General features: G+C 39.1%; 2 pseudogenes; both read left to right on the top strand.

Annotated features, from left to right (window-relative positions):
- The first annotated feature begins 1,605 nt into the window (after positions 1 to 1,605).
- On the top strand, positions 1,606 to 2,468 carry LOC112633748 (annotated as a pseudogene).
- A 234-nt stretch (positions 2,469 to 2,702) lies between these two features.
- LOC112632397 lies at positions 2,703 to 3,910 on the top strand (annotated as a pseudogene).
- The last annotated feature ends 8,489 nt before the right edge of the window (positions 3,911 to 12,399 follow it).

Here is a 12,399-nt window from a genome sequence, read left to right on the forward strand (position 1 = left end):
GTACAACATTCATTTTGCATTGAAAATTCATTTTTTAAATTTTTTCAGCTACATATGGTCAATTTCTCTTTGTATGTTGCATAGCTTCCAGTTGCATCTAGGAGTCTTTTATTTTTCAATAGTTTTGGGATACTGGTGGTTTTTGCTTACACAAGTAAGTTCTGCAGTGGTGATTTCTGAGATTTTGGTGCACGCGTACCTGAGTAGTGTACATTGCACCCAATATATACTCTTTTATTCCTCACCTGCTCCTCCTTTTCCCTCCGAGTCCCCAAAGTCCATTGTATCATTCTTATGCCTTTGCATCCTCATAGCTTAGCTTCCACTTACAAGTGAGAACATATGATACTTTGTTTTCCACTCCTGAATTACTTCACTTAGAATAATGGCCTCTGGCTGCCTCCAGGTTGCTGCAAAGGCCATTATTTCATTCCATTTTATGGCTGAGTAGTGTTCCATGGTGTATATATACATCATATTTTCTTTATGCACTTGTTGGTTGATGGGCATGGTTGATGGGTTTCATATTTTTGCAATTGTGAGTTGTGCTGCTATAAACATGCACGTGCATCTGTCTTTTCCATGTAATGACCTCTTTTCCTCTGGGTAGATACCCAGTAGTGTGATTACTGGATCGAATGGTAGTTCTACCTTGAATTCTTTGAGAAATCTAGGAGTCATTTTAATATAGATAATTGAATTGCAGTTAATTCTCCATCTGGTTTTCCACATTGGTTACTTACTGCTGCTGATTTGAGGCCATTTTTCATTTATATTACTCTATCATTTTATTCATTGTCACATCTCTAACAGTACATGCTGCTTCCAAAGCATATCATGTGAACAGTTTAAAATTCTCAAAGTATAATTCTTTGTTGAAGCATTTGTAAGTTTTACACAAGCCCTTACATGATCTGTGTTTTGATTTTTAAGTCATCATCTCTTCTATTTTATTTATATTTACTTTTCTTCTTGTGAGATGTAATCTTACACAAACTTTATAGATAGAAAGATGTTGGGAAACTATCACATAGTCTGTTATGTTTATGGTTTTATTTTAATAGGCCAAATTCATTGATGAAAAGAGAAATCTTGATAGTTTTTTAATTATGTAGGACACGACATTATTTTATCAGAAAATTGTATGTTGAAAATGTTGTATCATTGTGTATAGAGTGGCATGGATTCAACTTTGTATGTGTGAATTACATTTGTAATGTTTGAATAGTGGATTACAGTTTTAACACGCTTTCACTTGATTTGGTCCTGTTAGGTAAGCAAGGGACCTTGTGTGTTGGAAAAAGAATTACTTTGGTGCAGCCGCCCCAGAGGATCTGGGGGAGGGCGCTGGGCCACGAGGCTCCTCGCAGACGACCTGGCAGAGATTTCGGCGAGCCAGGCAAGTGCCGCGGCGGCGGGCGGACCTTGCGCGCAGCAGGGCGGCCTGGGCTAGGGCCTCCCTCCGGTTCCCTGGAAGCGGGCCCGCGGCGAGCACCGAAGCAGCAGCAGAGGCGGAGGCTCCAGCGCCTCTCTCTCTTCTCCCTCAGCCTGAGCCAGGGGAGTCCAGGCGGCCCGGGTGTCTGGAGCGGGGGTCCGTGCCCGAGAATGAGAATTTTCTTCACCAGAACATGGAGACTGTTCCATCACCAGGAGCACAAAGTTTTCATTGTTGGGCTGGATAATGCAGGGAAAACTACCATTCTTTACCAATTTTCTATGAATGAAGTTGTACATACATCTCCTGCAAGAGGAAGTCATGTAGAAGAGTTAGCGATTAATAATACACATTTCCTAACGTGGGATATTGGTGGCCAAGAATCTCGTCGTTCTTCGTGAAACACCTACTATACTAACACAGAGTTTGTAGTAGTAGTTGTGGACAGTACAGAGAGAGGATTTCTGTAACTAGAGAAGAACTCTAAAATGTTAGCGCATGAAGACCTAAGAAAAGCTGGTTTGCTTGAGTTTTGTTAATAAATGAAATGTTAAAGAATGCATGACTGTAGCAGAAATCGCCCAGTTTTTGAAGCTACCTTCTATTAAAGATCACCAGTGGCGGCCGGGCGCGGTGGCTCAAGCCTGTAATCCCAGCACTTTGGGAGGCCGAGGCGGGTGGATCACGAGGTCAGGAGATCGAGACCATCCTGGCTAACACGGTGAAACCCCGTCTCTACTAAAAATACAAAAAACTAGCCGGGCGAGGTGGCGGGCGCCTGTAGTCCCAGCTACTCGGGAGGCTGAGGCAGGAGAATGGCGTGAACCCGGGAGGCGGAGCTTGCAGTGACCCGAGATCGCGCCACTGCACTCCAGCCTGGGAGCACAGCGCGAGACTCCGTCTCAAAAAAAATAAAAAAAATAAAAAAAAAAATAAAGATCACCAGTGGCATATCCAGGCATGCTGTGCTCTAACTGGCGAGGGATTGTGCCAAAGACTTGAATGGATGATGTCACCACTTTAGATTAGATGATCTCTACTGACCTCATAGATTTTGTATAAATGAAGTGCTGGACTTTACCTGAAAGCTGCCAAAATTAATGGTTTAGATATATTTATAATAAACATTTAAACTTTTTCTGTAAGAAGAAATATTAAGACCACTTATTTGAACAGAAAGATGAAGAAGGAGGAGGGAGAAGAAAAAATGCCCCACCGACGGCGGCTGTCGGTTGTGCGGCGGCAGCGGCTCTCCGCCTGGCGGAGGATGGACAGCCAGGACGGGAAGCGGGTGGTGTGCGGCAACAGCACCGGGTTTGTGAAGTGTGGATGTGCAGGCTCTAACTTTCCAGAACACCTCTTCCCAGCTTTGGTTGGAAGACCTGTTACCAGATCAACCACCAAAGTGGAAAACATTGAACAAGGATCTTATGGTTGGTGATGAGGCAAGCAAATTACGATCAATGTTAGAAGTTAACTACCCTGTGGGAAATGGCATAGTACGAAATTGGGATGACATGAAACACCTGCAGGGCTACACGCTTGGACCAGAGAAACTTAATATAGATACCAGAAATTGTAAAATCTTGCTCACAGAACCTCCTATAAACCCAACCAAATACACAGAGAAGATTATAGAGGTAATGATTGAGATTTCGCAGTTTTCCAGTGGGTATGCAGCTATCCAGACCGTTCTGACTTTGTACACGCCAAGTTTATTGACTGGTGTAGCCGTAGACTCTGGAGATGGTGTGACTCATATTTACCCAGTATATGAAGGCTTTTCTCTCCCTCATCTTACCAGGAGACTGGATATTGCTGGGAGGGATATAACTAGAAGCGTGTTGCTTCTATTGCGAGGATACGCCTTCAACCACCCTGCTGATTTTGAAACGGTTCACATGATTAAAGAAAAACTGTGTTACTTGGGATATAATATTGAGCAAGAGCAGAAACTGGCCTTAGAAACCACAGTATTAGTTGAATCTTATACACTCCCAGATGGACATATCTTCAAAGTTGGGGGAGAGAGATTTGAAGCACCAGAAATTTTATTTCAGCCTTATTTGATCAATGTTGAAGGAGCTGGTGTTGCTGAATTGCTTTTTAATGCAATTCAGGCAGCTGACACTGATACCAAATCTGAATCCTACAAATACATTGTGCTTTCTGGAGGGTCTGCTATGTATTGTGGCCTGCATTCACCGTTGGAACGAGAACTTAAAACAGCTTTACTTAGAAGGAGTTTTAAAGGGTGATGTGGAAAAACTTTCTAAATTTGAGATCAGCATTGGAGACCCACCCCGCAGAAAGCACATGGTATTCCTGGGTGGTGCAGTTCTAGCAGATACCATGAAAGACAAAGACAACTTTTGGATGACCCAACAAGAGTACCAGGAAAAGGGTGCCCGTGTGCTGGAGAAACTTGGTGTGACCGTTAGAAAACTCCAAAGCTTGTTCCCATCATACCCGTAATGCTTTCTTTTTTTCTTTATTTGCCAATCTTTGAACTCATTCAACTCTGGGACATGGAAGAGGCCTCTCTCTGCCTTTTAGACTGGAAAGGTCAAGTTTTATTCTGGTGTCTTGGGGAAGCTTTGTTAAATTTTTGTTAATGTGGGTAAATCTGAGTTTAATTCAACTGCTTCCCTACATAGACAAAAGGGCTAAGGGTCTTGTCTGCTGCTTTGTTTCTTCTAAGTAGGCATTTAGATCATTCCTGTAGGCTTCCTATTTTCACTCTACTACTCTAAGGCTGCTAGATGTAATCTTTAGCACACTAGGTAGTATGCCTTTATTAGTGTAAGAAAAAAACTTTAACAGGAGCTTTTACATGTTACTGAGATGGGGGGCGGTTCGGGATGAGTGGGCAGCTGCTGAACCCTTTAGAGCGTTTCCTCTGTAGTGTGGCGCTTTCAACTGTACTGCTGCAGCTTTAAGTACCTTAAAGCTTCTCCTGTGAACATCTTAGGGAAATGTTAGGTTCAAAATGAAAGTGTTTTGGGTAGTTTTTGTTGGGATGGGGGGGTGACAGTGGGTGGTCTTCTGAGTTTTATTTTTGAGGTTTTCTCTCTGGAGTACATAGAGGAACTTTATTTACAGTAGTTTGATTTGGCAGGTTTTCTTCTACTTGTGCTCTGCCTGGAGCTGTTTCCATATGATATAAAAAGCACAAGTGTAGTATTTATGTGTTTTTTAAAATCAACTGTGTTAGCTGGGACTAGACTTCCTACCATCTATCAGTGGAAAAGTAACATTTAAAAATCATTTTGGTAATTCAAATTACAGATTTAAAAGTGCTTACGATCTGGTGTTTTGTTAATGCTTCTGTTTATTCCAGAAGCATTAAGGTGACCCATTGCCAAGTGTCATTCTTGCAAATTATTCTTTTATGTAACTGACCAGTGCTTAATAAAAGAAACAGGTACTTACAAATAATTACTGGCAGTAGGTTATAATTGGTTTAAAAATAACATTGGGATATGGGACTTGTTGCTAGTTGGGTAATTTTCATTAGTTTTTTTGTTAGTTTTGATTTGAAAACTGGAAGTAGAGTAAAATTTGACTGTTTAAAATGTTGGCCCCCAAAAAAAATCAACATTTAAATTTTTTATTTGTACTGAAAAACTAATCATAACTGTTAATTCTCAGCCATCTTTGAAGTTTGAAAGAGGAGTCTTTGGTATTTTGTAAATGTTAGCAGACTTCCCTGCCAGTGTCAGAAAATCCTATTTATGAATCCTGTAGGTATTGCTTGGTATCTGAAACAAATATCAAATAGTACCCATATATGAGTTATTTCTAAGTTTGAAGAATAAAAAGAAATTGTATCACACCACAAAATACAGGTTCTGGAAAAAAATATTTTTCTTCATTTTAAAACTTTTGTTAACTAATAATGGTTTTGAAGGAAGAGTCTTAATTTGGGGGTGACTAAAATCAAAGACATTATTGACTTGAGGGGCCTCTGTTTTGTAAGAATACATAATTAGCTTAAATAAGCAGTAAAATGTTAGTTTTAATTGTGTAGCTTTTGTTAATATTGTGTCTTTTGTCTGTTTTACCTCAATATGAACAGATAAGTTTGCCTGCATGTTGGAGATGCCTTGGAACACATGAATAGCCCATACTAGATCTTGGGAATGTGGATTTTAGAGTCACTTTGGAATAAGTTCTTATATAAATACCCCCGGCATTTTGAGAATGGGGCTTGTTAAAGGACGCGTATGTAGGGCCAGTACCTACTGGCAGTTGGGTTCAGGGAAATGGGATTGACTTGGCCTTTGGTCCTTTGATCATAATTTTAAAATATGGGAGTAGAAAACAACAAAGAATGGAATGGACTCCTAAAACAAAGCATTTATCATTTGTCCCTTGAATGTAGAATTTGTTTTTGATTTAATAATTCTGGTAAATGTGACAGTTAAAATGGTGTATTATGTGTATATATATTATAATTTAGAAATTCCATTTTATAATGTTACTATTCCAAGGTGAAATAATGCATTTGAATTTGGGATTTGGGTGGAGTATTAGGTTTAACTGGAGTTGTTGTCAAGTATGAGTCCCCAAGGGAAAAAAAAGTTCTGTTTTAAAAAGCAATCTGATTCTTAGCTCTTGAAACTATTGTTAAATTTCCAGTAATTACAAATTATAAAATTTTAAATTACAATTGCCAATACTTTGACCTTGGAGAAGGGTTTCTTAGAAATACATTTAGTGGCCGGGCGCGGTGGCTCAAGCCTGTAATCCCAGCACTTTGGGAGGCCGAGACGGGCGGATCACGAGGTCAGGAGATCGAGACCATCCTGGCTAACACGGTGAAACCCCGTCTCTACTAAAAATACAAAAAACTAGCCGGGCGAGGTGGCGGACGCCTGTAGTCCGAGCTACTCCGGAGGCTGAGGCAGGAGAATGGCGCAAACCCGGGAGGCGGAGCTTGCAGTGAGCTGAGATCCGGCCACTGCACTCCAGCCTGGGCGACAGAGCAAGACTCCGTCTCAAAAAAAAAAAAAAAAAAAAAAAGAAATACATTTAGTAATGTCCCCAAGATTTAGTCTTGCATTTAAACTGTTTTCTTTAAAACATGGTGTTGGTTGTTCACTTTTACACAGTTCTGAGTACTGTTAGTATCTGGAAAGTATCTTGACATAGTAGAAAGCTAAACAGTCTAAATTTTTTTTTTTTTTTTTTGAGACGGAGTCTCGCTCTGTTGCCCAGGATGGAGTGCAGTGGCGCGATCTGAGCTCACTGCAAGCTCCGCCGCCTCCCGGGTTCACCCCATTGTCCTGCCTCAGCTTCCCGAGAAGTTGGTACTACAGGCGCCTACTACCAAGCCTGGCTAATTTTTTTGTATTTTTTGTAGAGACGGGTTTCACCATGTTCGCCAGGGTGGGCTCAATCTCTGACCTCGTGATCCGCCCGCCTCGGCCTGCCAAAGCGCTGGGATTACAGGCGTGAGCCACCGCGCCCGGCCAACAGTCTAAATTTAGCATGAAATACTTCTTTTTCATTCAGAAAATGCAATCAGATTTTTTCAAAGTCAAAAAAAAAAAAACAAAAAACAAAAAAACAAAGATGAAGTCTCACCTTCCAATTTACTTTCTCATTAGTTTTTACCAAAGTAAGTTATTAAAGCTATGATATTTTTCTCCTAATGAATCCTCTCAGGGCATTGTGTAGCCTGTGGTAAGTACAAAGGGAGAGGAAGACATTTTGAATTTTAAGAGCTTTTTTATCAGAGTGTAACCCTCCCTAGTTGAATGTTGTTTTCTTCTTGTTCCATTAAGTCAAAATACAAATCAGCACAGATACTCAGTTTTCAATATTTTAAAATGTGATGTTACTTATGAAAAGTATCTTGGTTAAGGTTGTGTATTTTGTATACACCTCAATTTCAAGTTAATGGCATTGATTTATGTTCTTAAAAAAAACAAATAATACAAATATTAATAATATCCTTTGTTATAACCATAATAATATAGTATTGGCATTGGTGTTCAGTGCCATTTTATACTTTCTCCCTGTGTTCTCTGTATTGTACTAACCAACTTCCCAAGTGATTGAGGTGTTTGTTAAAAAAAAAAAAAAAAAAAGGAAAAGGAAAAAGCATGACATTGCGTATCGAGTTTTTTAGTGTTGAACCAAAATCACACACATGGAAACATGTAATTCAACAGAGTGGAATAGCAATCAGATTCTCGGCTTAGTATTACTAATGGGCAGGATTGTACAACGAGCAACTATTAGATTATTCCTTTCAGTGTTTTGTATGGCATCTAAGTTACTGAATAAATTATTAATCCATTAATCATGAATCAAATTATGATTGAAATTATTAAGTGGATGCTCAGCATTAACTGAAAACTATTGTGTGAAACATGTCTACCCAGAAAAGTAACATTCTATAAATACTATTAAACAACTTAGGTGTATGATTTTTAAGTATTAAATTATATGTCAAGCAGTTAAAGTGAATTTCAGAGTAAAAGTAAGGCATGTGTCTGAGCAACATTAATAATTCCTTAATTTGCAAATTTCTTCTTTCTTATTTGGGTACTTGGAATATAGTGTGAGATTTTTTATTTCTAAATTTTGTTGCATCTTCTATTACATAAATGCATTATTTGACAATTATAAAATGCAAGTGTTTTTTGAATGATTTTAAGAATTTGGCGGCCGGGCGCGGTGGCTCAAGCCTGTAATCCCAGCACTTTGGGAGGCCGAGACGGGCGGATCACGAGGTCAGGAGATCGAGACCATTCTGGCTAACCCAGTGAAACCCCGTCTCTACTAAAAAAAAATACAAAAACTTAGCCGGGCAAGGTGGCAGGCGCCTGTAGTCCCAGCTACTCAGGAGGCTGAGGCAGGAGAATGGCGTAAACCCGGGAGGCGGAGCTTGCAGTGAGCTGAGATCTGGCCACTGCACTCCAGCCTGGGTGACAGAGCGAGACTCCGTCTCAAAAAAAAAAAAAAAAAAAAAAAAAAGAATTTGGCTTAAAAATTGATTGACACAATGTATTATTTGTACTAAGAAGTAACTTGACCCAGAACACCCTTTATGTTTGCTTATTTTTCTTCAGTGCCTGAAACGCAAAGGTATTCCTGTCACAGCTGGAAACAAACTTATCCTAAATGTGTTAAAACATATTCTTGGGTACTCTATTTGTGTATCTTTCATGCCTTGAAAATCTGAAGGTTAATCCAAGCTCACATGTTTTAGCATATTTGAGGAAGAAAAAAACTACTTTTAGTAGCAGCCTTTTAAATTTCATGAAGATTTTGGTGAGGAATAATAGTATATACTTAAGTATTGACAAAACTTTGAAAGTTTCTTTCTATAAAATGGGAAATACTCAATATCTAAACCCAGGTCAGGCAGGGAGATCAGTATTTAACATTGTATGTTTTATATTTATAATGCTCAAAATGCAAGGATAACATTTAATCTTTGTCTACATGGTTTTAGAAAAGTAAATCTTAAATTACTAAGCTTTTTCCATATGTTCTCATACTTTCTCAAATCACTATGAAGAATTACTTGTTATCTATTAAAAATCCCCTACACTCAAATCTGTATTATGGTTTCACCAAATATTCTGTGATGTAGCCCAGAAAATCCGCACCTTTTGTCCTTTTTATGTTTTAATTTGAATAATCATGTACCTTGGATTGCTGCCACATCAGTCTAACATGATATCAGCACATTCCCATGTCATCAAGGTGTTGGCTCAGATTTATTCTTATTTGGATGTTTAAAGCTTGCACTACCTTGTTACAGTTGGTTTAGTGTCTGGATTATTGACATGACATCATGAGAAGATGTAGAATTTTATACCACATTTATAAAACATGATTTTGTTTTCTACCCTTCAAGGTAAACATGAAAAATAAAGTGGTATCTGTGTACTTGTACATAAATCCAAAATTATAGTTAGGAAAAAAGAAATCGATATGTGAAAATGTCAAAAAAAATTACTTTGGTGCAAGGAAAAACATTATTGATTATTAGAACTTTTGATAAGTTAGCAAATTGGATACTGTATTCAAATCTTGGATTCAATATTGGGCTGACAATAGTACTGTTTTAAGGTTTCTATGAGGACTAAGTGAGAGAACTTACTAAAAATGCATTCAATATATGTTTATTATGTCATTATCTCCTTACTCCCTTTGTGGAGTTTATGAAGCAAGTCTCACAGAAGTTTGAATCACTTGTCAAATATAACCTGTTTCAGAATCCCCGAGGACTTATGCTTTCTATTCTAAAAACTGCTTTGTAAAATGTGGAATAAATGACTAGTGCCATTGTCCAGTCCAACTTGTTTATTTTACGTCAGAGAAATCTGAGTCACAGAAGGCTTACTGTATCAGCCCATGGCCAGGCCATTAGGTTTTGAGTAGGTCGGAAATTGTGATGGTACCTTCTTTTGTATTTTAAGATATGTTGATATTGTGAGTACAAAAATGATTTCATAACAGAGTAGAGTGTGGTAATCCAGCAAAATGCATTATAATTTTAAACATTGAAGAATATTACTGATTTTGAGTTTTTGTCTTAATCTATGAGAAATACTGCATATCACATTTGCCATGTTTAAAAATATATGCATATATACTCAAACATTTATTTTTTCTCCTCCGAATAGCATCAGGTCATCTAAGACAGGTGCTGTTCAGAGGAGAAACAAATAAATGTTTGAGTGAATGAATATTTTTACAAGATTAATATTTTAATATAATTTCTGAAATTAAAGAAAACGGTGTTACATAGTTTAGTTTAATCCATGCTTTCCATAACAACCTATATGCTTACGTTTCAAAGCAGAGAACCAAAACAAGATGAAAGCTGTTTATTCTTGCAGTGTATGACTGATGAATCTAAGTGCTAGATACATTTTCTAGCATTCATTAACTTTATCCTTTTATACAAATTCCTATGGGATGAACTGATAATTTGGAGCCTGTTGCACAAAAGTGACACTTCTTGCCCTGTTGAAAGAACTAGACATGCAGTTATGTGAGAAGTAAAATAACCTAATATGTCTTTACAGAAAATGTATTCTGAGAAGAAATAATGTTTTGAATTAACAGTAAATTATTGAAGTATTCACCAGCTTTTCAGTGCTTTATTTAAACAATAAACAATACATTAGAATTTTGTTTATAATACAAATTTACAAATAGTCATATGTGGGAAGAGTTATAGAAAACACCTTAATTAAGTAGACCAATTATAAAGTGATATGAAAAGTATTTTACAATATATATTTACTAGTCAAAATATTGCCTTATAACTTATCCTTCCAAACATAATTTGATACAGTAGAGCAAATTTAGAGGAAAGAACTTTATTCATGTAAGAGTTCTTGAAGGAATTTTTATAAGAATCATTGGGGATATTTTTGAAATTATTTTAAAAATTATTAAGAGTTGTGTTAAAATACTCAAAATGATATTTATCATCTTAATGTTTAAGCACACCATTCAGCGTTGTTAAGCCTATTAATGGCACTGTGCACTCAGTCCCAGAACTCTTTTCATCCTGCAAAACAGACTCTGAGCTCGTTATACAACTGTTCATTCCCTTCCCACCCTCCCCTCCTGCCAATCACCCTTCTTTCTGTCTCTAACTTTAGGTACCCCGTGTAAGTGGAATTGTACAGTATGTGTCTTTTTGTGACTGGTTTAACATAGCATAATGTATTTCATGTTGTTGGATGTGTCAGAATTTTTGTCCTTTATAGCTGAGAGTAACATGCCATTGTGTATCTATACTACATTTTTTTTTTTCTTTCTCTTTGACATGAAGTCTCTGTTGCCCAGGCTGGAGTGCAGTGGCACAATCTCAGCTCACTGAAAGCTCTGCCTCCCAGATTCATGCCTTTCTCCTGCCTCAGCCTCCCAAGTAGCTGGGACTACAGGTTCTTGCCACTATGCCCGGCTAATTTTTTGTATTTTTAGGAGAGATGGCGTTTCACTGTGTTAGCCAGGATGGTCTCGATCTCCTGACCTCTTGATCTGCCCGCCTTGGCCTCCCAAAGTGCTGGGATTACAGGCGTGAGCCCCCACACCCGGCCTCCATGTTTTGTTTATGCATTCATCCATTGGTGGTTACATAGTTACATCCACTTTCCGACCATGGTGAGTACTATTGCTATTAACATTGTGAACACTGTTGCTATTAACATGAAGGTACAAATATTCTGAGACTGTACTTTCAGGGGTAGATTCCCAGAAGTAGAACTGCTGGATCATATGTTGATTCTATATTCAGCAGAACTTCCTGGTGTCCTGCTGGGGCCTGGTTTCTGCCTGGGGCCGGGTTTCTACCTGGGGAGTGGGTATCTAGTTGGTTGCTGTTGTTTACCTTGGTCCTAGATACCCTGGGTATCCACCTCGGGCCTGTTGTTCTCCTGGGGCCTCAGTGTTTACCTGAGTCTGATATCCATCCTGTGCCTGCTGCCTCCATAGGGCCTCATGTTCCCCTTGATGCTGGATGATCACCTGAGTCCTTGGTATCCTCTGTGGGACAACTGTCCACCTATGGGTTTGTATCCAGCTGTGGCCTGGGTGTGACCCCAGTGCTTGATGTACAGGTTGAGACCGTGTCCACCAGAGGCTTGATGTCCATCTTGGGACCGGTGTCTACTTGAGGCCTGATGTCTACATGGAGACTGAGCGCTCACCTGGGGTCTGATGTCCATCTGGGACCTCCTGTGTTCACCTTGGGCCTCATATTTACCTGGGGCCTGGACATCCACTAGAACCCTGGAGTTCAAGTGGGGCCTCGTGTTCCACCGGGGCCTGTGTGTCAATCTGAGACCTGACATACACCAAGACGTCTGATGTCCCAACTGGGACCTGGTATGTACGTGGGGCCTTGTGTCTACCTAGGGCCTGGTATTTACCTGGGGCTTGGGTGTTCACCTGGGGCCTGATACTTAGCTGGGGCCTGGTGTCCA

Source organism: Theropithecus gelada, chromosome 10, assembly GCF_003255815.1.
Source record: "Theropithecus gelada isolate Dixy chromosome 10, Tgel_1.0, whole genome shotgun sequence".
Classification (NCBI taxonomy): domain Eukaryota; kingdom Metazoa; phylum Chordata; class Mammalia; order Primates; family Cercopithecidae; genus Theropithecus; species Theropithecus gelada.